Here is a 26,420-nt window from a genome sequence, read left to right on the forward strand (position 1 = left end):
CACTACCTATCTGATTAAATTAAATCTGTCAAATAGGACTTCTTTGTTAGGGAAGTCAGCAGGCATTTTTGTTGTTCTTGCTTACTGAAGTTGGCAACAGCAGCTTCAACTTAGCAAAGACTGACAGCTTGTTTCAGCCCCAAAATGCTGATGACAGGCAAGTGAGGTCTTCTGTAAATAGAAGGTTCTGCAGTTCCTCAAGCAAAGATGGAAAAAGGGAAAGATTTAAAAATGATTTACACATTATTAAACATGTAGCTGGAGAGAAGAGGGAAAATGGGGAACCAAAGGATCTTGGGAGCAGTGGTTCTCAACCAGGGGCAATTTTGACCTCTAGGGGACACTTGGTGACGGCTAGAGATATTTTTTGGTTGTCACAATTGGAGGGGGTGGGGTGCTCCTGGCATCTAGTGGATTGAGGTCAGAGATGCTGCCAAACATCCAACAATGCACAGGACAGCCCCCTTCCCTAACAAAGAATTATCCAGCCCCAAATGTCAACAGTGCTGAGGTGAAGAAACTCTGCTTATGAGACATTTAAATGGGATCAGACTATTTGTTGTACCAGCAAATCAAATTGCTGTAACTCTTTGGCAATCAGGGAATTTCCACTTTGAAATCATTTAGTTCACTGATCCATTTTACATACCTTCATTGATTCATTCTATATTCATACATACAGTCATATATTTATTTGCTCATTCAACAAGTCTTTTTTGAGTGTTTCACTGGACCAGGTGCTTTGGGAAAGACTAACACGAATAAGAAATAGTCATTCAGCCATGAAATAAATTAGTAAGCACCTGGAAGTGATAAGAGGGGTGAATCAAATGTATGTATCCTTCCCTCAAAGAACATAAAATTTTGAGTTAATACTAAATGCAAATAGAAAACAAAACAAAACAAAGATCAGCAGCAAAACCCTGCTGACTTAAAAGTTTTGTGTAGTTCAAAATAAGGGGTAATTTTCTTAAAGCAAACATTTAAAGAGCAGTTGTCACAAGGCTAGTGGGCAGGGTGAAGGATGCATCATTGGGCTAATGCATGCAACTAGTCAGCCATATGAGTTCTCATTGATTAGCTTTCATTTTTTCCTTAATCTAGTACAGAATAAATAGTAATTTAGAAGAGGTTAACAAAAAAAGGTGTTTATGAAAAATAGCAATCAAATGATACCTAAGACTTCAGTGATGATTGAAGAGCTAGCTCTAGGATGTATGCATGCCCTGCACAGACATGTGGCTGAGAAGAAAACCAGAACAAACATTTCAAGTTAGCCGAGGTTGGGGGAGTCTATGAGGGCTCTGGCATGCCTTTTGTGAATGGTTGTGAGGTGCACATTAGTGCCATAGGAATCAGAAAACTGGAGGATCTAGGAGTTCCAGGAGAGTCTTCAGAGGCAAGAAAGGCAAAGCAGTTTGGCTGACGTGCAGGATGCAGGGAGGAGAAGGAGAAGGAAATACCAGTAGAAAGGCCATGAGCACAGGTGAGAGGATGCTCAATGCTCACTATGATTCTCACATTCAAACAATGGGATGGATGAAGGGAAGAGAGGGAGGGAAAATATCTTTTATATTGTTTAGCAATCCTTCAATTCAAACTCTTTGGCCAAATGGAATTTCTTGGTTCTCATAACCAGCAAATGTGTGATTCTAGTTAGAGACATCTGAACCAGAAACTCCGTGTTGCCAGAATACTCTTTTGACTTGTTTCAGCGTTTCCATGGGTGCCAGCTTTCTTCTTTCCTGCTGATTTCTCCATGAAGTGAAGCAGTCCTAGCTTAAAACTCTGGGCTCAAAATTCATAGCTCTATGCCCAATGAGGTTCCCAATTCAAAGACTCAGATTGGACTAACCTGCGTCACTATCCATCTGTTGAACCAATAACCAAGGTGCAGTGAGGGTCTATGTTTAACAGCCTACACCAAAATCATGTTATTAGATTGGAAAAGAGCAATTACTCAAAAGAAGGAGGGAAAATAAAATCTGACGAGACAATAAATGCCTACAACCCAAATGTCCAAAAATGGCATAATGGATAGATACATCTGGGTGTATTAATATGAAAGAATACTAAGCAGCCATTTAAAAATTTTAAATTATGTTTCATAAAATTTAATGTGACCCCAATCAATGCCAATCTTTTTGTCTGGAACTAGACAAGTGAATTGCAAAGTTAAATAATGTCTTAGTGTGTCAGGGCTGCAATACAAATTACCACAAACAACAGGAAGTTACTGTCTCATAGTTTTGAAGGCTAGAAGTCCAAAATCAAAGTATTGCTGGGCCATGTTTTCTCCTGGAGTCTGTAGTGTTCTGGTGATGGCTTGCCAGCAATCCCTGGTGTTCCCTGAATTGTAGATGTATCTCTGTCTCTGTCACGCCAGCTCTCTCTCCTTCTCTGGTTTCACCTAACTGACTGTGTCTGAATTTCCTCTGCTTATGAGGACTTCAGCATATCGGATTAAGGACCATCCTCAAATAATGATGTCCTCAAAGGCCTTATTTACAAATGGGTTCATGCCCATAGAACCAGGGGTTAGGACCTAAACCTTTGTTGTGGGGGATATGATTCAATCCCCAACAAATGACAAAACAGACAAGAACAGTTACACAAAAGTCTGAAAAATAAAAGCAACAAGGAGTGACAAGTACTACTAGATACTAAGACACATTTACAACAGCAGAATAATTTAACAATATGGAACTGGTATACAATTAGAAATCCCAATATAACAGAATAGTCCAGAAATGTAGAATAGAAATACATAAGAGGATTTAGCATATGATACAGGGAGTATCTGAAACCTGCTGGATAAATTTGAATTTTTTGATAAACGATGTCGGGACAATTGGGTAGCCCTCTGGGTGAAGATGAAGTCAGCTTCATACTTTACACTATGCACCAAAATCAACTCCAAATGGGTCAATGATTTAAAAGTATGAAATCTTAAAATACTAGAGAAAAAAAATGGGCAAATTTCTTTATAACCTGGGAGTGAGGAAAACTTTCCTAGCTGTGATTCAGAGGAAGTATATAACTCAGAGGAAAAGTACGAATGCTCCAATACTTATTTTCTTTCCTATCCTTTCACGTGTCACTTAGGGTCACATTCTGAAAGCACCGGCCATGTCGCTTTATCATCCTTAAAATAGAACAGTTTCCTTTTGGGTCCCCCTTTCTTATTTCCACTCCTCTAATCCAGTCTGTAATTCTGACTTTTCATTTCTCTTTCCTTCAATTTGGGGAATCCTTCTCTTTACTTCCCAGGTCCCCTTCTTCTCGTTTCTGTGCTTGCAGATTTTCCTACCATCAATTCTTCCCCTTTCCTCCTCACTCTCACTCTTTCAATAAGATCAGTGCTTTGGAACAAGGGACCTCCCAGAAGAGCAAGGCTGAATTGGGAGACCATGGTCATATTATGAAGACACAGGAAGCAGCAAAGAAAAGAGAATACCTCTTCCAGACCAGCTCAGTGGGCTACGAAAGGGTCTAACCTGTAGACAAATCCTATGCTGTGGGAATTGCTTGTTAGAGCATAGTAGGGTCTCAGCTTGAGTTTACGGTGCGTCACCAAGGGGGAACTGAGACTGTCTGGGCATGTTAGATGAACCAGTGGATTGGACAAGCCAGACATCTTTTTTGCTTGAGGAGTTAAGGGGCCTCCTGGGACAGAACTTATTAAAATAAAACAAAACAAAAAGTCCTGCATAATTAATTTGATCCATTGACCCAGTTATAGTGATTAGAGGGTTGGGACTATTTTGAGTACCACATCGAGTCTGTTATTTTGAGTTATCTCCCTACCTAGCATCCACCATTGGACAAGTGTCCGTGCCCTATGGGCACATTCATTACAAACTCTGTTGGAGCACAAGCAGCTTCTATAGAGAGGATGTCAGAGAAAAGGGAGATTCTCCATCCAGCCACACCACATCTGCAGGCAAGAGCAGCAGAAACCCAGCCGACCAGTCATCGATGCCCAAATCTCAGCTGAGAGACGTCACAGCCTGTGACCAGCACGCCTGCTGGGGCTCATCAGAAGAATAAGCATGAAATCGAAGCTACCATATGGAGATTGGATTGTGGGTACATTGTATATCCCCTGGTATCTCTTAAAACCACTGGGGGTGCTTTTTTGGGAGCAAGAGCCTAGAATTGCAGGAGAGACGGAAATGAAGAAAAGAGAGGTTTCCTCTGAGAAGCTATACATAATCAACTTGGATGTGGTATTACTCAGAGTGTTTTTTTGGTTCATTCACAATCATAAAGCAAATAGATAGTTCAGACTTACTTGGGTCACTGATCCTAGGAAAAATGCCAGCCTGCTTCAGGCTGTCCAAAACACTGCTGGATATCTGGCCAGGATGGAAGGGAGGGCTGCGTTAGGTCAAGAGCACCAGGCCAGTTCAAATCTTGGCTTTGTCAGAAATGAGCAATGAGACTTTGAACTTGAGCCTGAAGCTCTCTGAGCCTCAGTTCCCTCATTTGAAAAATAGGCAGCTGGACCAGACCAGGGATTTGCTACTAGTATTGAGTGGAGCACTCCAGCCTATGGAGCACCTGAGAGGAGAAGGGGGCTGTGAAGACAGGGCAAGGCAGCCAGCCTGGGGTCCCAATCCCACTTTGTTCCGAGGAGGAAGTCTGTTTCACATACGGGGCTACATAGTTACTTTTATTTGAGGGGGAAATGTGGCTGCTAAAATAGTTGGGACAACCACTTAACCAGAAAAAATAGTAATTCATAAGAACACATCAAAGTAAAGCTGTGAGGGTGGATCGTTATTAGCAAGAGAGAGGGGTGTTTATCTCGTAGGCATGCCACTCTGAACCGCAAAGGATTCTGGGCAGAACGGGACTTGCAAGTGTGAGGGGGGAAGAACTGTCATCTGGACCATGTTGGGCAGTCTCATGGGCAGTCAGGGGCTGAAGCGGGAGCTCTGTGAGGGTGGGGCTGGAATAGAAAGTAGAAAGAGGGACTGAGGGAGGAGGGCCACTGGGTATCCGCGTGACGTGGGCTCCAGAGTAGCTGGAGGTGCCCAGAGCAGGGCTGCCAGGGTACAGTGGCCTGCGTGCTGGTCTCAGGGGGCATTCCTGCCTTGCCACAGGTAAGAAAAAATGGTTTAAGAAGCCTCACCAGGCACCGCTGGGCTAAAGGCAGATTTACAAAAATAAAAATCAGCATTACAATGTGAAATACTTGAAGGTTTACAAAGCAAAGTCCTGAGGTCTCTAACGTCTCTCAAATGAAGATCCGTCATGGTGTGAATTAGCTGATTTTTCCCAGGGGTCTTCCTGTTAGCGTGCCTGCCAAGAGCACTCTCAGTTGGCAGTTGCCCATCATCACTTCAGGACAGCTTTAAAATTGTAAATTATGTTTCTAGGATGTGAAAGTAATTTCTTCATATCAGTTCAAATTCCTGAGATTGCAATTTGCATTACTCAATATTTTTTCTGCAATTCTCTCTGCTCCTAATAGAGATATAAATATTCAGTGTTGAAAACTGAATTCAGGGGATAATTACTGAATTAGTATACAGTTTCACTTATAGTAATTTGATGATTTCAATTACTCCGGTGTCTCTTTGACAAGAATGACTGAAATGAGTTGGAATTGGAACCAATAGGTCATGTAAAGGTAAGATTACTGGACAGAATTATGTATGGAAATACTCCCTCCTAAATATACCTCTTTAGAACAACAGTCACAAAACACTGTCAATGTTTCCTTTAAAAGAAGGAGACTGGCACATCCTGTCTTATCTAATAATACTCAATCTATTCCTCCCACCCTCAATAAAATGTTATCTAGGAAACAATCATTTCCTAATATCACAATCTTTCAACGGCTGCTTCCCAAACACTGGACTGAGCAAGACAGTCTGAATTCAAACCCTGGCTCCTTTGGAGATTCTCAAGAAGACTATGCAAGCTCTCTGAGTCTCAGGAATATGATCTACATGTCATTCGCAGTCTGGCTCCTCAAATTCTTGCATTTGGAATATGTGAGGGCCCCCCGCTTCCACCCTCCCCAAGGTCCAAAACAATAACCACTCCATCCCAGAAAAAAATGGACCCACCAGGCATGAAAGCTTCTATTATTTAAAGAGGGAAAGGAGAGAACTATTTCCAGTACTCAAAATACGTTGCTGTTAACCAACCTACATGGGTTCCAAGACTGAAATTTGAAATCAACCCTGCACGGCTCCTGGGAATTTCTTTAACCCAGTGGTTCTCAACCAGGGGCAATTTTGCTCCCTAGGGCACATTTGGCAATGTCTAGAGTCATTTTTAGTTGTTAGAACTTGTCACAACTTACATGCTACTGGCATCTAGTGGGTAGAGTCCAGAGATGCCACTAAGCACCCCACAATGCCCAGAACAACCCCCCATGACAAAGATTTATCTGGCACAAAATATCAATAGTGCTGACGTTGAGAAGAACTACTTAACCCAACTAAGGCATAATGAATCATTTGTCAACAGTGTTTAACTGTACTAAATAGAGAAACTCATAGTTCATATGATTGTGCCATATAACAGAGACTCATCCTAGACTATGGCCAGAAGAACAAGGAGTTGCCAGAGACTGGCAAAGTGGGGGCAATATCAGATTTAACATCTGTGGAAGACCTACTGTGTGCTACTTTCCCAAGTATCCTCTTTATTCTGCAGAATAATCCTTAGAGGTAGTTCGAACCATGTTCATTTAAAGAACCAGGATGGAGACCAAGAGAAGTTAAGTCACATGACCAAAGTAACTAAGCTGGATCCTGAGCCAGGAGTCACACCCAGGGCTCTCCTGTCAATGGTATTTGAAGTAGAGTGCAGTACATGACACTTGGCAAGCATATGCTAGAGGCACTGATGTGGTAGAAATGAGATCCTTCTCATCACTTTTGTGCACCCTTCTCTGGCCTCAGTGTGCTTTTAGTTGTAATAGCCTGTACCTGTGACTTTCTTTAGAGGACTGTCGTTGGGCGCCTGGAGTCACATTGCCCCCATGCACAGAAAGTCCACTGTGCCTAGGATTCTACCTACCTCTGAGCAGCCTTTAGCCAATAACTCAGAGCTGAGAGAGTAGAAATGCCCAGCTCCTGTATCTTAAGGCAAGACAAACGCTGAGAAGTTAAACACTACAGGGCTCCCTTGTGGGATCAGGCCAAGATACCCTTTGTGGGACTTTCTGAAATCACATACTTCCCTATCCTGCTTTCCAGACTCCTTCACCATTTTCCCTTGGGAGCCCTTCCTTAAGAAACCACTTGGACACAAATCCTTTTCTCAAGGTCTGCTTCAGGGGAATCTGACCTAATGCTTAAGAAGAGGTGACTTGGGGACCAGGGAGTATGCTTCTCAGGGTAAGAGCAAATTCAACTGGGCTTTGTTGGACACAGAAGGATCAGGAAGACAGAGAGGGAAGTAGGGATGGAATGATAGTGGGAGATAAGGTCAGGGAGATGGGCTGCTCCCCAGATAAAGGAATCTAATGAAGGAATCTGCATATATCCGGTGAGCAAGGGAAAACCACTAATGATTTTTCAGTAAAGGAGAGCACTGCACATGAAATAGAATCAGCTACATTAATAAGACTTGGTTGAAGCTAAATGTAATTTATTGGACATTTTCCAAGTGTATTACTAAGTAATATGGAACTTGCTGGTACAGCAAAAATGTAATAAAAGAAAATGAAAAATTCTTAGCTGTTGATTACTTTCTGTGCACAAAGGGGCGTTGGACTCTAGAAATAGATGAATAGATCAAATGACTTTGGACCATGATTATGGCTGATCATAAAAAGGAGGCTTGTCTTCCTGCGGCCCAGGACCACTTATTTTACAAAACTAAACACTTGTATCCATAACAAGCTAATTTCCTAACATGAAATAGGAGAACTACTTGGTATCTCAGCAAAGTACAGTCATTTTTTGTTTGTGTATTATTAAATATTCCCTACCTGTCTACTATGGTCCAAGCACTGAATAGGCTATTTTTTAAAATAAATATTAAAGTTAAATATTGAAATCATTTTCTGGGTTTTAAAACTCTGTTTTCTGTACATAGAAAAGAAACTGAAACCAGCAGGGAGTTTCCTGCGATGTTAAATCTTAGCCTGAAGTCTGCAAAGCAAGTTTTTAGTGACAGTCAAGTAGAAATTCTGCCAAACTTTTTAAGTGTCTAAAACATTCTGAAAGAGATTATTTTGATGTGAGTAACATGGATGATTAGAACTCAGTCTTTACATGATATATGATGTTAAAATTCAATTTTACTTAACATTTATTGCCTAGAGCAGGGATCAGCACACTTTTACTCTAAGGGCAAGAGAGCAAATAATTTTAGGCTTTGCAGGCCATACAGTCTCTTTTGCCATTTCTCAACCCTGCCTTTGCAATGTGAAAGCAGCCAGAGATAATATGTAAACTAATGAGCCTGGCTGTGTTCCAGTAAAACTTTACAGACACTGAAATTTGAATTTCATATAATTCTCATGTGTCACAAAATATTGTTCTTTGATAATTTTCAACCATTTATAAATATCAAAACCATTCTTAGGAGGGAGGGGCAAGATGGCAGCATAGAGAGGAGTGGAAGCTAAGTAGTCCCCCTGGAACAACTACAAAAAACCAGAAACAACTAGTAAATAATCCAGAATAACTGCAGGGGGACAAACGAGACCATCCACTCATCATACACCAACCTGAATTGGGAGGAATGCCCGAGAACACAGCATAAAATCTGTAAGTAAAACCTGCGGAACCAAGTCATGAGACCCCCTCCCCCATAGCCCAAGCTGCAAAGCCTCGTGGTGCCAGAGAGAAGCTCTCTCCCAGCAAGCGAATATAGCTCAGCTGAGCTCCAACTGGGGTTTTAAGTAGCGAGTGTGAACTGCTCACTACAGGTATGCATCCCCAAAAAACAGACAGAGGCTTTGGGTGATGACTGACCTGGGAGAGCCGGAGGGTCACCTTGGACTGGGTCTGAAGGGGACTATCTGTTTCTTTTTTGGCTCAGTGGAGAAAGCCCCAGTCATTTTCTGTTCCCAGGGCTGTGACTTGGGGAAGGGTGGAGACAGCACAAGCAGAGAGAGAGACCATTGAAATGCTAATGACCTCCACCTGGGGGGTCTGTCTTCTCTAGGAGGAAAGGGGTGGGGCCCTTTCCATTCAGAACCGGACCCCAGAGCCTGGGGGAACACGGCCATACCTCCTCACACCAGTCAACAATTATAGGCTAACAGGTGTCACCTGCTGGGCAAAAAAGCACAGTGACCCGAGGCATCAAAGGGTGGAGCAATTTTCTGACACACCCGCAGGGAAACCAGATACTGAATATTTCTTCCCTCTGGGACCTGAGCCTCTTCTGGTCTGGGAAAACCTGATTTGGATAACCAAGGAAACCATGCCTAGACAACAGAAAATTACAACCTACACTAAGAAAAACAAAGTTATGGCCCAGTCAAAGGAACAAACGTACACTTCAACTGAGATACAGGAATTTAAACAACTAATGCTAAATCAATTCAAAAAGTTTAGAGAAGATATTGCAAAAGAGATAGAGGCTGTAAAGGAAGCACTGGGCATGTATACAGCAGAAATCAAAAGTTCAAAAAAACCTACTAGTAGAATCTATGAAATGAAAGGCACAACTACAAGAGATGAAAGACACAATGGAAACATACAACAGCAGATCTCAAGAGGCAGAAGAAACACTCAGGAACTGGAGAACAAAACACCTGAAAGCCTACACACTAAGGAGCAGATGCAGAAAAGGAATGAAAAAATATGAGCAACATCTCCGGAGACTAAGGATGAAACAAAGTACAATAATGTACGTATCATTGGTGTCCCAGAAGGAGAAGAGAAGGGAAAGGGGGCAGAAGCAATAATAGAAGAAATAATTAATGAAAATTTCCCATCTCTTATGAAAGACATAAAATTACAGATCCAAGAAGCACAGCGTACTCCAAACAGAAGAGATATGAATAGGCCTACGCCAAGACACTTAATAATCAGATTATCAAATGTCAAAGACAAAGAGAGAATCCTGAAAGCAGCAAGAGAAAAGCAATCCATTACATACAAAGGAAGCTTAATAAGACTGTGTGCGGATCTCTCAGCAGAAACCATGGAGGCAAGAAGGAAGTGGTGTGATATATTTAAGATACTGAAAGAGAAAAACCGCCAACCAAGAATCCTGTATCCAGCAAAGCTGTCCTTCAAATATGAGGGAGAGCTCAAAATATTTTCTCACAAACAGACAATGAGAGACTTTGTGAACAAGACACCTGTCCTACAGGAAATACTAAAGGGAGCACTACAGGGTGATAGAAGACAGGAGTGCGTGGTTTGGAACACAATTTGGGGAGATGGTAGCACAACAATGGAAGTACACTGAACAAAGGTAACTATGAATACGGTTGAGAGAGGAAGATGGGGAGCATGTGAGACACCACAAGAATGGAGGAAAGATAACGAGTGGGACTGTGTAACTTGGTGAAATCTAGAGTATTCAACAATTGTGATAAAAGGTACATATATGTTCTTTCACGAGGGAGAGCAAGCAAATGTCAACCTTGCAAGGTGTTAAAAATGGGGAGGCATTGGGGGAGGGATGCGATCAGCATAAACTAGAGACTGTAACTAATAGAATCATTGTATTATGCTTCCTTTAATGTAACAAAGGTGATATACCAAGGTGAATGCAGATAAGAGGGAGGGATAGGGGAGGCATGTTAGACACTTGACATTGGTGGTATTGTCTGATTCTTTATTCTACTTTGATTTAAGGTTATTTTTCCTTTTGCTGCTTCCTAGCTGTCTTTTTTTTTTCCTCTTTCTTTTGCCTCTCTGCCTTCTTTGACTCTCCCTCCTGCCTTGTGGAAGAAATGTAGATGCTCTTATATAGATAATGGTGAAGGTGGTAAACACAGAAATGTATGACCATGCAGAAAACTATCCATTATTTACTTGGGATGGAATGTATGGTGAGTGAACAAAACCATATTAAAAAAAAATGGGTTGATGACAAAACCTTGAGGGCAATATACTGAGTGAAATAAGCCAGACACATTAGGACAATTATTGCAGGGTCTCACTGATAGAACTAATTATAATATGTAAACTCATAGACATGAAATATAAGGTACCACGATATAGGATGAGGCTTAAGAATGGGGAGTGGTTGCTTAGTATGAGCAGAATGTTCAATTAGGATGAACTTAAATGTTTGGAAATGAACAGGGGTGTCGGTAGCAAGATGTGAGAATAACTAATAGCGCCGAATGGTGTGTGAATGAGGTGGAAAGGGAAAGCTCAGAGTCATATATGTCACCAGAAGGAAAGTTGGAGGTCAAAAGATGGGAATGTATAAAACTGAATTCTATGGTGGGCAATGTCCATGATCAACTGTACAAATACTAGAAATCGCTTCCATGAACCAGAACAAATGTATGACAATACAATTAGAAGTTAATAATAGAGGGGCATATAGGGATGAACTATATACCTATTACAAACTATATACTACAGTTAGTAGTATTTCAACATTTTTTCATAAACAGTAACAAACGTACTATATCAATACTACGAGTCAACAATTGAGGGGGCTGGTTAGGGATAGGGGAGGATTAGAATTTCCTTTTTTTTTTTAATCTTTCACTTTATTTCTTGTCTGGAGTAATGAAAAGTTTCTGAAAATTGAACAATAATTAAGTGTGATGGATGCACAGCTGTATGAGGGTACCCAGGGGCAAGTGATTGTACACTTTGGATCTTTGGATAATTGTATGGCATCTGAACAATCTCAATAAAAATGAAAAAAAAAAAAACATTCTTAGCTCACGAGTGGGCCATATTAAAACAGGTAGTGTGTTCGGTTTGGCCCAGTGGCCTTAGTTTGCCTCCCCCTGGAATAGAGGATGGGATAGATGAATAAGACCCAATCATTGAGCCCAGCTGACCACTCAGGTCTTCCAGCTTCCAGTTCCATCTACCTCAATATGCTTTCCTCATTCCTTTGGAGAACATGGTCATAGTTCCTTTTGCTACAATGTGTCTTTGATCTGTCCACTCCATTTTCAAATAATTCTGTTCAGTAAGTCATTGTGATGATTCATTTCATGTGCCAACTTGGCTAGGTTATCATATCAAGTTGTTTGGTCAAGCACTGGCCTGCTTGTTACTGTGGGGGTATTTCATTGATGGACTTTGTGTCTATAATCCGTTGATTGTATCTACAATCAACAAAGGAGACTGCTCTCAGAAATGTGGGGAGTCTCCTCATCCAATAAGTTGGAGATCTTAAAAACAACAACAGGAGGTTTCAGAGGTCAGAAGAATTTCTGCCTCAACTTCAGCATTGGCTCTTGCCAGAACTTATAGCCAGCCAGCTTCCCCTAGGGAATTTGGACTAAAGACTTCAACATCGCCTTTATCAGAGTTTCTAGCTTGCAACCTTCCTACAGAGTTCAGATGTGCCAGCTCCCACAGTTGTGTGAGCCAATTCCTTATAATAAATCTCTTTGGTTCTATTTCTCTGAAGGATCCTGACTAATAGAGTAATCAAGTGCCTACTCAGTGTTCTAGGCCCCAGACACAGGAGCAGAATTTTTAGCTGACAAGATGGGAACTCTGTTCTCAAGGCATTGACGATCTCATGGAAAAGACAAAACCAAGACAGCAGGCAATGCAAGATGGGAGCCCCAAAGTATGATACGGACAATGAAAGCTATACAAGTTGACATCTATTTTTAGCGTATCAGGGATTTTGCAAATATGTAAACAATTATCTCATTCAAGCCTCAAACCAACCCTACACAATAGGTACTAGGTTTACCCTCATTTCATTGAGCCCAGTAGGATACGGTTGTCTAAGAGGACTCCCTGGACAAAACGGCACTTATGCTAGTCTGTTAAGGATGTAGGATTAAACAGGCAAATAAGAAAAGGGGTGGCATTCCAGATGAAGAGAAAATCTTAATGTTAGAAATGAGCAAGACGTAGATGGGACAATAAGGAGATGTTCATGACCGAAGCAAAAGAAGGTACTGGATGGTACAATTAATAATAGTCAGGCAAGCATTTTCCCAGTTCTCTAAATATACTAGCTCATTTAATCCTCAAAAGAACCCTATATGCTAGGTACTATTATTATTCCCATTTTATTGATGAGGATAATATTAGAAGTACGAGTAAATCAGAAACCTCAAAATCATACAAGGATTTATTGTAGCTAAATTTAATACAAGATATTAAAAATAAGATTCTCCACATCTTCTTTTGTCTGAGACTTCAAGGCTGATAATATGAAGCGCGAAAACCCCATGTTGAAAGCAAATGCCAGACCACCTGTACAGGACTTGCAAAGGGAGTAGTCAAAGGTGGAAAAGGAGGTCACCAGTCACCTGCCTCTGGACTAGTCAAGATAAGCCTAAGAATTCCTTGGGAGGTGAGAGACTGGAGGTGAGGGTTCTTTAGAGAGAAGGTTGTTGAATGCTAGGGTAGTCCCCTCTGCATGAGATAAAACACGAGGTGTGCTTGCCCACTCCTAAGCCACAAAGGGGAGCTTTAAGAGAGCTTGGTATTTATCCCATGGAATTTGGAGGCAACAGGACCTGATACCTGATCCATGCCTGAAAAACTGCAGGGGAAGAGATCATCTAGCCAGAGAGGCACATGGCAGCAGAACAACAAGGACTGTGTGGAAAGGCCGCATGTCCAGAGTTTGGATGGGGTCAAACATGTGTATTTCCTGGGAGCCAGATGTGGACCTCCCAGAAGAAATCAGAGTAGGGAGATTGGGAAGGAGACCCCACTCAGGCAGCCCACTGGGAGGGATTGTGTACAGCGGACCTCTAGAAGCCAGAGGCTGAGAGGGAATTGTAAGCAGGCAGCTAAAACAAAAAGCCTCCTCCCCAGCAGAGAACAGCAGCTGGTAGTCCCTGAGCAGGGCCATCCCTGAGAAGCCCACAAAAGCACTTCTCTACCACTAGGATTCCACGTCTCCCCTTCCCGAAGGCACCCACACTGTATCACCACTGTACAAATCGATTAAGACTTTTTGCTCTAGAAATTAGGAAAGGAGGCCCATATTTTCTGAAACATTTTTCAAATACCAGTTTTCTATTATTTACAATCTACTAGCAAGTGATAAGAAGAGAAACCTTACCCTTAAGATATCCAAGGTCATGCTTTAATTCGTCCTCCGCCATCAATGGTCACCTGTAATGTTGGAAAGTACTTTGATTCATCCGATTCATCTTTGCACCTGTGGTACATTGTATTATTGTTCCCAAAGAATCAACACCCCTGCATGTGAAAGGACCATACTTCCCATCCCATTGAGATCAGCCCTGCCATGGGACTTGCTTTGGCCAATTAAACAGGAGGGGAAGAGTGTTGCTCACTTCTAGGTGGAAGCATTTATGAACAAGTGTGTTTGTGACTTGCCATGGTCTCTTTTCCTTCTGCCATGATGACCAGCAATGTCTCAGAGAAAGGCTTCTCCATGAGCCTGGGTCCCCTATTAAGGACAGAGTGGGGCAGAACCATGGCTGACCCACAACAGATATACACCTGGGCAAGAAGGTGTGGCCTCAGGCTTCTAAGATTCTGCATTATGTGTACAACAGCACCATTTAGCCCAACCTTTCTGCTACACCACCTGCTCTACCTTTCGGTCATGTGAACAGATTGGCTCTGAGACTGCTGGGCAGAGGTTAAAACAAAAGGGAAAATAACACTTTTATACAACTAAAAGAAAAGCCATTTGAAGGACAGGAGGAAGCAAAGTAGGGCTACTGAAAATATTAATGATTAGGGCAAGGCCTCTCCACAGAAATTTGGGTAAAATTTTCCCTGAATATTGTGTACATACGGCCAATGCACACCATCTGATTCCGTTCATGAACAAATCCTTTGAAAAACAATTTTAATTAACAGTCCTGTTTCTAAAGTCTGTTTCGTTGAATAACAATTCTCCCAAAACTCAGCATACTACAGAGGATACCAGAAGCCTTACTGCCTGTTTTAGCATTTGAAACTCTCAGAATAAGCCACTCTACTCTGGAGCGTGAGGAATGAATGTACTTAAAACACCGTAAAAGTGAGACCATGTATCAAAACACATTGTGGGCACCTTGCCAGAGGAAATGTATGTGATAAGTCAAATCACCTTCACCTTGCCAGAGAAATGGATTGGCAGAAAAAAAAAAAAAAAAAGACAAAGCCTATAGTGTGGCCAAGTTTGATAGCATTCCCTCAAATGTCCATGGTGTCCCAGTTTGGATTTCCCCAAATCAAGGCTGAAGCAAAGGCTTAGGTGCAGGTAGTGCATTTGGGAGGTAACCTCAGGAAGTGGGAGGGAAGGAGCATAGAGAAAGAGAGCAAAAGAGCGAGACAGAGCGAGTGAGTGGGAGAGACAAGTGTGTGCACAAGGGAGCCAATAAAAGGTGAGTTATTGAGTTGGTTACTGACGGCAGCTGACCTCTGACCCTCTGAGAAGCTGCTAGAATGCACCTCAGTAAATGTTCCTCTGAAGGATAGGAGGCTGGGGTTGTTCTCTACTGACTACAGTCCCTTCACCTCATGTTGTCTGACCTATGGGTGGAGAGAGCTCCCTCCACTCTGGCAAAAGCCTTGAGGTACTCAAGGAGGGATGCTGCTGGCTGGCCTGGGAGCTGTTGGGGGCCCGAGGGGATGTGGCACAGGGAACAAAAAAATGTTTGCTACAGAAGGTAATAACCTTTATTTCTTCAGTATCTTATTTCTCTGGGAGCCTAATATCACAATCATGAGTGGATTAATATTCTAAAATCTAGGTCACTGACAGGCTGTAAAGTTAAAACCCAAAAGAAAACCAACACACTAAGGACTTTACCTTTAGAGTCCCAGAGTCCCAACTAGTCACATCATGAAAGGAATGTTGGTCATGGAATAGAACGCAAACCACTGAAATAAAAAATTGCAACTCTAGGTCTAATTGGACCAATGTAGAATGTATCTAAGCAGTTCCTGAGTGTAGGTGAGTTCGCAGCTTTTGAAATGCGGTCACCAGCACTGGAAAGGGGACTCTATGAGACAAAGGATAAGTCCCAACAATTCCTTCTGGGGAGAAGGGCAGTAAGATAGCATGTCAGTCTGCAACCCTAATCCTTTAGTCAGGAGAGAACAAGAAGAGATAGCACTGTCCAAAAGTGAGTTGGGGTGGGGCACATTCAACGATGGGGCAGAGCCCATCAGGAAAGAGAACACACTCTGCGGGAGCCATCACAAAAACCCAACGGGAAATGCACAGTGACCAATGATGTTTTGTCTACCCAGAATTTATTTGCCACAGCAACTGATTGAGGAAAAATGTATGACCAGTCAGAACTAGTGAGAGGCAATTACAGACCTTTTCTAGGGCTTCTAGGAGAGAGGACACTGCTCTTTCCTTCTAGACCTAAATCTGAGAGGATGTATGGTATGTTGGGGCTAGGGCAAGCATTTGAAGCCCTAAATTGAGACCCACACGGAAGAAGGCAGAGCCAAGAGATGGTATGAAGTTAAACTCTGAATACAGCTCTGCTTACCTGGCCAAGATAGTGTGTGAGTATGTGTGACATCATTCTCAGACATTGCTGTGCATCGAAATCACAGCAGGGGTCTTGTTAAAATTCATACTCTGATTCAGCAGATCTAGGGTGGAGTCTGAGACTCTGCATTTCTAACAAGCTCCTGTGCTGCTGGTTTGCAAACAATACTCTGAGTAGCAAGGATGGAAAATGCACATATTTTGATGTAGGAACCCAGCAGTTCAGACCAGCAAGACTGAAACAGCTAATTAGGTTGGATGGCTACTCCTGATGGCAGTAGGAAACTTGAAGTATGGAGAATGAAAACCCCATATGCCTAAGTTTTCACCTCAAGGCACAGATCAAAATCAAATATTTTCTATCACCATGCTTTAAAAAAATCTTTTATCTCTTATACAACAGCAGGAATGAAATATCCCGAAATCTAACTCAGAGTTTGCATCTGACTCAAAGCTGAGTTTGCTTGCTGAATTACAGTAATAGTTGAATTTGGCCCTGCCAGGCCTTTGATGTGAGCAAAGGTATTGACCTGGAAAGACAATTTGTATGGGAATATCTGGGGGCACTCCAAGGGGTACCCCAGATTCCCAGACCTCTATGAAGAACTCCCCACTGAGCCTCCTGGGGCTGCAGAGAAGTTCTCCTACCATCGTGACTTCCTGGCCCGAGCCTGCTCCCTTCCAGAATGGAGTTAACAGTTCGGACTACATCAGTCACTCGGTCAATAACCATAATCGGATTCCAGCATGCCCTCAGCAGGCGAGGGGGAAGTCGAATGTGGGATCAAAGTAGAGAAGAGAAGGCTTATACAATGGAAGATCTGTGGGAATTTGTTAAATTATAAGAGCAAAAATCGGGGGGATACTTGTGGGATCAGATCTGGAGGACCCTGACACCAAACGGCAGAAAATACAAGGAAAGAATTGAAAAAAAAAAAAAAAAAAAAAAAAGAATGCAATTCACAGTAGAACACCCTACATTTCAACATGGAAATGCCTGGGCATGGCTACAGCAGAAGATATGTTGGAGGGGTCTGAGGCCTGCCCCTACTGTCAAGAGAGCAACAGCTACAAGTGCCAGGGGAAGCAGATGTGCTGTCAGCAGCACGTCTGTATTTGTTTCCTCTTGCTGCTGTCACAAATTACCACAAACACAGGGGTTTAAAACAATACACATTTACTCTCTTACAGTTCTAGAGGTCAAAAGTCTGAATGGTCTCAATGGACTAAAATGAAGGTGTCAGCAGGGCTGTGCGCCTTCCTGGAGGCTCTGGGTGAGAATCCATTTCCTTGCCTATTCCAGCTTCTAGCGGCTGCCTGCATTTCTCAGTTCCATGCGCCTTCCATCTTCAACGTTCAGTGCTCCCTTCCAGCTTCAAAATTCAATGCTCCCTTCTATCTTCAAAGCCAACAATTGCATCACTCTAACCTCTGTGTCTGTTGTCACATCTCCTCCTCTGACTCTCCTGCCTCCCTCTTCCCCTTATAAGGATCCTTGTGATTCCATTGAGCCCATCTAGATAATACAGGATAATCGCCCCACCCCAAGAGCCTTAATTTAATCACATCTGCAAAGAAACTTTCGCCATATAAAGTGACACATTCATGGGTTCTGGGGATTAGAAATATAATCAACTGTTGGGTTTCCCAGTCCTACATGGTATATCCACTCTAGAGTGTCCACTTTTCTGAGCCTTTTGACTCCTTCTTACACTACTATGACAATTCTGCCATTTTCACTTTACTTGATTCAAGCCATTGCTTTTTCCAAGCTTTCCAAGAGCCATCCTAATCATGTGTTAGCACAGTCTCCATGCATCCCTGCCAGGGTTAAATCCTTTATCAAAAGAGAGTGTTCCCAAATCCAAATCAATAAACTCTCTTTTATTCAGCCTTTTGCTCCTACCCATTGATCCAACACTCTCAAGATCTAGCACCATATGTACTCTTCTAGATTCTGAAAGTATGTGAAGTACATGTTGGCTAGACCCTGCAGCAACTTTGCAGTATAGTCCCCTTTCTCCCTTGGCAGGCACAGCACTTCCCTGGCTGGGTTAGGTTGTGACTTGACCCTAGTTTGTCTCCTGTTTGGCTGTAGGAGATAAAAATAAACTATCCCAGTTCACCACCTTTGAAAGTTTTAACAACTGTAGGGCTACAGAGTGCCAGGGGCTATCCATGCTTCTTCTCCCACCAGGTCCTGATTGCCAGCTGGCTGGTTGGTGACCCCGCTCCAAAATCCCATTTTCAAGTGTGTTTCCTTAGACCTCTGCTGGCACCAAATCTCTTCGGTGTAGGAGTCCTCTCTAGGAACACCTGTAAGTGTCTAAGGAAGGCAGGATTGAGCACAGAAGGAATTTAATTGCAATGTAATCACAACAAAGGCCTCAACTGAGCCCATGGAGAGCTCTGGGGCTGAGGTGACCCTTTAGAATTGTCCTGCCTTGAGGCAAGGGGTTTGGCCTTTATACCCCTGTATAAACCAGTTAACGGATGTGGCTGATCCTGGGAGAAGGTGTGACCTTGGGAGAGGTGGCTCTCTAGGGCTAAGGGCAATTCCTAAAGAGAGACTCCACTGAGACCTGTCGGATGCCAGCACCCAGCAGCTGGGGGATGGGTGCTTCAGTCCTGAAGGCAAAGCTGGGTGGTGCACAACAGCATCTACTACAAGGGCAAAGGTAAAATATTTTCAGAGGTTGTGCCACAGCAGCTTTGATGTGCTAAGACTTTTCCTGACCCCAGGATGGGAGGCTCTGGCATCTTGGACCCATTCTGCCAAAAATGGAAATTGGCAAATCAAAAGAACCTCCCAAAAGGAGATAAACTATTTTTAAACCCCCATTTGTGCTAATGTGTCTCCTCCCCCCTCCACCCCACCAAGACTCTCTTTGGCCTTCATGTCAAGGGAAGAAAGCCAAGGAAAACTGCATCCCAAATGAATCTTTCCCTGACAAGAAGGTGAGGAGGAACAGCTTCAAAATTAGTAGGCAGGGAGCAGACTGGAGTAAAATCACTGTCCAAGAGGTGGCAACAAAATCTCTATTGGGCTTTCATTGGTATGCAGAAGCTCATTCCCACCGGAGAAATCACCATAGGCGCCAGGCTTGCCCTGGCTGCTGCCACCCTACTGACAAGCTCTCCCGGATGTGCATGCCACCAGAAGGATTTGCCCAGAATCCAACGATAATATATTTTATAGACCATGGATTTAGAGCTCAATGAGTTGAATAATGTGAAATATCAGCACGCAAAGTGTTCCAGTGAAGAAAACGTGTCAGAGGCAAAATAGGGATTATGACTCTGGGGAGAGTTAACTTTTGAATAGTTCCTACATGGTTCATTTCTTTGGGGAACAAGCCACACCTAGGCTAGGAAATCCACTAGGGGGAGCCAGAGAAATGGCTGCTGGGAAGTGAAAGAGAGGAAAACCTCCATTTTCCTCAGCTTGTATTCTCTCATCAGTGACCTTTGGAACTCATTGAGTTCTTGCCATCTTTATGAAAAGAAATAACTTTCAAAATATATGAAACAAAGAGAAAAAAAAAGAAAAAAAGCACTATAAGCTAAGTAATTTTTGTGGGTAGTACCTGGAATTTAGAATGGGTAAGGAACTTGACAAAGTTACACAGTTGACCCCAGAACCCTTGACTTAACCTGTGGGGTAAATGGCCTTAGGCTGTCAAAGGGAGTCCACATTTTCACAAGGAGAATTAATTGCTGCTATCATTTTATCTAGAAAAACCTACATATATAAAAGCCATTTTTCAACAGAACAATATTTTCTCAGAAAGGATAAATTGGAACAAAGAAAACCAACAATTAATAATGTCACATAATAACACAAGGAATTATGACAATGAAAGTAATTTCAGTTTAATAAAAATTCACTCCCAGATTTACAACAACCCAACAGGGAAGAATAAAGGTTGTCTTTTCCTGGTTTTATGATGAGTGAGCACACTTCATCACACTCAATGTTTGGAAATAGCTTAGAATGAGTCATTCACCTCTCAGTCTATGATGCCTGCAAGATGGCTGGGGACTAAATGGTTGGTAGATAGGACTCCTTGTGCCCTGTTTTTTGATAGCATTAATGCTATGGTTATCTCTGCCATGCTAATCAGAGGCAAGGTGATGAAGACGTATTTGGGTCAATCATTAGGTTTGTGATATTGGAAAAATTACAAAATCCTTCTAAGCTTCAGTGTCATGGATATATGTAAACAATCTAGCCCATTCTTTGACACATAGATTTGTACTATTATTAATGGATTATAGGTGGCCCTCTAATAGAAGGCATAAAAGATAGAAGCATGCATGCTTGTCTTTTAAGCACAATGTACCACGGACTAGGTGGCTTAAAACAACAAAAATTTATTGTCTCACGGTTCTGGAGGCCAGAAGTCTGAAATCAAGGTATCAGCAGGACCATGCTTGAATCACAGGGAAGGCTCTGTTCCATGCTTCTAGCTCCTGGTGGCTTGCCAGCAATCCATGGCATTCTCCCTTCTGTCTCTCTCTGTCTCCCTATCTGTGTCCAATTTTCTCTTCTCATAATTACACCAGTCATATTGGAATAGGGCCCACCCTAATCCAGTTTGGCATCATCTTAACTAATAACATCTTCAAAGATCCTATTTCCAAACAGGATCACATTCACAGGACCAGGGGTTAGGACTTGAATATATCTTTTTCTTGAGGTGGGGGGGGGGAGTGTTACACTTCAATCCATCACATGTAGTAAGAGAAAATGGACAGTGAGACAGTGAAGGAGAAAGCCAATGTTAGGATGCATTCGTGGTGTTGCTGCTGTAGCAATGAGGACCTGGTCCCACCGGGACTTCTGAGAAACAGACAGAAGGCCTCCCAGAATTGCCCATCCAAAGAAGGAGACAGGGGCATTTTTCCACTGGGTCCCTTCTCTTACTGATTAAGCATTGCTCCCAAGGGTGGCACAACCTCACCTTCTATGCCCAGCAGTCTTCCACAGTTTTGGATTTGAGAAGGCCATGGGATAGAAAGCACAGTGTGAGTTTAAGGTGGGACATTGCTGTGACAGTCTGAGCATGCAAGGAACTATGTGACTCGGCTGTATCTGAAATTAGAAGTGGGTAAGTGGAGTTGTTCTGGGCAGCAAAGATATCTGCTACAGAGTCCATGGAAGGCAGACATGCTGGGGCTGAGAAATTATCCTGTTGTTTTCAGCTCACCTAAAGAAAGGGCAAGAAAGTTACAATCCGCAATGGCTAGGACTGCAATCTAAACTGTCACAAGCTTGGTTCTCTGTGTTCATTACATTTGAAGTAATGATAAACCCTTCTACTCTTCTCTCAACTGCTAATATACTATTTCTTCCTAAGGCAGCCTTGAAATATCATGCCCCCTTTTATATGAAACAATTACAATTATAACACATTTGGAAAAGAGACAGCCTGATTTCCAAAACAGCTTCCATTTCTTCTAGGATGAGAATGATAAAAACAAACAAAAAAATGGATGTTAACTATGTTACTCTAAAAATCTTACATTTATATGCATAATATTCTATATTGAAAATAGCTTAAAAATCGTAATGAATTCACTAAAAATGTGTCATAGAACTGCCAAGGAAGTTGAGAACGTGGCTTTTTGCCTGAAATTTGAGATTCTTTAACTGAGTCAGGAACATCTTGCTAAAAGCACTGCTTTTTCTCTCAGACACCATCATTTTTTATTTTCTTTCTCAACGCATCAATCTCAAAAGCAATATGTGTACAAATTAATAAGATATTTTCAAGACCCTGAATATGCATGTTTGACGTGAAGAAAAAGCAGTGCTTTCCATGGAAGCTAGTGCTTTCTGATGCCCTACTTTGGTTAAAACCTTGTTCTCCCTCCCCACCTGGCTTGCCTCTCCCTCCTTGGAGCTAAGCAGTTTCTGGGATGAATATATATACCTTGAATCCTCTTGACCAACTGAATGCAGGGACTTGGTTTCAGAACCAGTGCACCATTTTTAAAATTTGAACATATTGTCACATTTTAAGGAGCAGTAATTTGTTTAAATAAGTAGGAATCAACCTAGAAGTCTTGTCATCAATAAAATTTCCACTTACGGTACTGTAAAGTAAAAAAGAAAGTGTGCAATTTAGGTCTGATGCTGTTGGGTGATGAATTTAAAGTGCCACCTTTGTCTAACATGCATTCTCATTATTTCTGAAGTAGATTATAGGGCAATTTTTTTTTTACTCATCATCAGAAAATGTCCAAAGCGGAAGGCAATTGAAGGCATTAAATTTATTTCATTTCATGGTAGAGATGTTATCACTATTTGGAGCTTTTATTATGATATCTTATTTATTACTTTATATATTCTCCTTCTTGTGCTTTAAATGTATAGTTTTTACAATGTCCCATGCCAAATAAAACATCAAATGAAAGAATTTGGAAGATGGAAATATTTCTTTGTTTAATAAGTCAATGTTTTGAGTAAGCCAGGAAAAAGCAAAGCAAGGCTATAGAAAATCAGAGGAATGTGTGGCTAATTCTACATTTCCAAATGACATGATTATAATTTGCACTGGAGGTTTAGTAGGATACAAGTTAATTCATCTTCACTATTTACCTGTCAGAATTTTTCTTTATTTCAGTAACTAAGTGATTAAATTTTCAAAGGTAGGCAAAATGCACTTTACAAATAAAATTTCTCATTGATTTGTAAAAATTTAAAGGATCTTTAAAGGTTGGATTAACACCTGTAACATACTGGACCATAGGAAGGACTAAAGCACTGATTCATGCTACAACATGGACGAACCTTGAAAACATTATGCTGTAAAAGAAGCCAGTATGGAAAGACCATAGATTATATAATTCCATTTATACGAAGTGCCCAGAATAGGCAAATATACAGATACAGAAAGTATATTAGTGGTTGCTTAGGGCTGAGGGAGATAGTGGGATGGGGGAGAGAGGGGTAATAGCTAAAGAGTATGGAGTTTCATTTAGGAGTAAGGAATACGTTTTACAATTAATTGTGGCTACAGTTACACACCTGAAAATACTAAAAACCATTGAATTCTATGCTTGAAGTAGGTGAATCGCATGGTAGGTGAATTATATCTCAATAAAGCTGTTACCAATAAAATCAAATTTAAAAAACCCTATAACAATATTTTCTGTTTTGGGAAGAAGGAAATTCAATGATACACTAATTCTGTAATGTTTGAAGTTATTCATTCATGGTCTCTCCCCTAGAGCAGCTGGCAATTACCCAAGAACTATATGAAACAATGCTTTCGGGGTCTCCAGTAACCAGTCACACATCGGACGCAAGTTTGGAATTGGAGGAAAAGCTGAGATCACGGCGAACATTGTAAGTTCCCCGGACCAGGGGTCTGGCACCCCTCCCCACCCAGACCTCACAGACTGTCTTGCTGCTGGCTCCTGGAAAGGGGAAAAAAAAACAAACAAAAAACAGCAATCTGCTGAGGGCAAGAAGGGGGGCTCAACACAGCCTCAACTACAGAATTAATTAACACATTAATTAACTAACTTTGGGAGCTGGGGGATGCTAAAGAAGGGCTGGGCTCCGAGAAGTGGGGGCACATAAAAGTGGGCACCCATTCCAAGGCTCCAAAAAAGCCATTTTTCCCCCTACATTTTGTCCCTTCCGGCTTCTCACTGATTCCTTATCTTTTTGTATTTCAATAGCCCCCGGCAGGGGTGGAATTGAAGCTGTTGGAGAGTAATTATCAGACAATAGCCCAAAGTACATCTTTAAATGCTCCATTCTGACACTGACAAAACTTCCAGGCTGGGGAAAGACTTTTAAAAGGGACTCCTTTTATTTCTTTTTCTTTTTCTTGTTTTTTTTCTATTTTTTTAATCTAAAAGTAACATGTGGTTATCTCCTATCGGAAAGCCCAGGTTGAGGGACTAGGCTGGGCTTGGGGGAGACAGAGTACCCACAGCGTCTCTGAGTTCGGATTCACTTCTGAAGGTCTCCACCCCCGTCTTCAATTGCAACTCAGGCTGACCAAGGAATCTAGCTGGAGATGCCCCAAAGAGGAGAGGGGAGAAGGGAATAGTGCCCCCAGAGACAACTGGAGTTCTGAGGATTGGGAGAGTGGACGGAGGTTCAGCTCAACTGGCAGTCCTCCTTCTGGGAATTCAGACCCCAGGGGCTGGAATTCAGAGTCTGGCTTCAGTCAGCCACGCCCCCGACAGGATCAGAGTCACCAGGAGAACTAAAGTCACATACCTCCTTACAACTGGTGGGGGAGCTGTGGGCTGGCAAGCTCCACCTGCTGGACAGGAGAGGAAAAGCACCGATTCTAAAGGCCTCATAGGAGGGTCTCATTCTCAGGAAAACTCCATACCCTCCCAATGAGACGTGGGCCTCAACAGACTGGGAAAATCTGACTGGGGTCGACCATCTCTGAGGAGACCCTCTCACAAAAAGGCTACATAGAGGCAGAGCAAGAAACAGAAAAAACAAGAGGTGAAAAATTCTGATCAACTAAATAGAACCTAAGTTAGGGGTCTAGAATAAGTTGAACTGAATAACAGAGGCCGGAGAACAAAGCCAACCAGAAAGAAAACCCCTAGGTAAAAGACAGAAAACAAGCTCCAAAATAAACTAATCAAGAAAATCAGATGCCTAGACAACTTAAGATAACAAGCCATACAAGGAAACATGAAAATACAGACCAGCCAAAGGAACAAACTAATAGTTCAACCGAGATACAGGAGTTGAGGCAACTAATGCTAAATAAATTCAATGAAATGAAGGAAGATATAGCAAAAGAGCTGAAGGATATAAAGAAGATGCTGGATGAACATAAAGAAGAATTCATAAACTTGAAAAAACAAATGGCAGAACTCATGGGAATGAAGGCCACAATGAAGGAGATGAAAAACACAATGGAGGGACGCAACAGTAGATTTGAACAGGCAGAAGAAAGGATCAGTGAACTGGAAGACAAGACATTTGAATTCATACACACAAAAGAACAGATGGTGAAAAAATGGAAAAATACAAGCAGGGTCTTAGGAAGCTGAGTGACAACATGAAATGCACAAATATACGTGTTATGGGTATTCCAGAAGGAGAAGAGAGGGGGAAAGGGACAGAATGAGTAAAAGAAAGAAATATTCACTGAAAATTTCCCCAACTCTTATAAAAGACAGAAGAAAATTAGAGATTCAAGAAGTACAGCATACCCCAAATAGAATAGATCCCAGTAGACCTATTCCAAGACACTTACTGATCAGACTGTCCAATGTCAAAGACAAAGAAAGGATTCTGAAAGCAGCAAGAGAAAAGCAATGCATCACATACAAGGGAAGGTCAATAAGACTGTGTACAGATTTCTCTGCAGAAACCATGGAGGCAAGAAGACAGTGGCATGATATATTTAAGATACTGAAAGAGAAAAAACTGCCCAACCAAGAATTCTATATCTGGCAAAACTTTCCTTCAAAAATGAGGGAGAGATTAAAACATTTTCAGACAAACAGGACACTGAGAGAGTTTGTGAATAAGAGACCAGCACTACAAGAAATACTAAGGGAGTGCTACAGGCTGATAGGAAAAGACAGTAGAGAGACAGTTGAAGAACAGTACAGAAATGAAGATTATCAGGAAAGGTAAAAGGAGAGGAAAAAATAAGATATGACATATAAATTCCAAAAGACAAAATGGTAGTAGAAAGTCCTGCCCTTACAGTAATAACACTAAACGTAAATGGATTAAACTACCCCAATAAAAAGACACAGACTGGCAGAATGGATTAAAAAAACAGGACCTATCTATATGCTGTCTACAAGAAAACTCACTTTAGACACAAGGACAAAAATAGACT

At 41.9% G+C, this 26,420-nt stretch overlaps 1 long non-coding RNA gene across 1 annotated transcript in view; it reads right to left on the reverse strand.

The window, feature by feature from the left end:
• Positions 1-14,023: 14,023 nt before the first annotated feature.
• LOC119523553 overlaps positions 14,024-26,420 on the reverse strand; it is a 43,605-nt gene continuing 31,208 nt past the window's right edge. The window contains exon 3 of the long non-coding RNA XR_005214642.1: positions 14,024-14,222. This is a non-coding gene — a long non-coding RNA (uncharacterized LOC119523553). The remainder of the gene's footprint in view (positions 14,223-26,420) is intronic.

Source organism: Choloepus didactylus, chromosome X (assembly GCF_015220235.1).
Source record: "Choloepus didactylus isolate mChoDid1 chromosome X, mChoDid1.pri, whole genome shotgun sequence".
Lineage (NCBI taxonomy): Eukaryota > Metazoa > Chordata > Mammalia > Pilosa > Megalonychidae > Choloepus > Choloepus didactylus.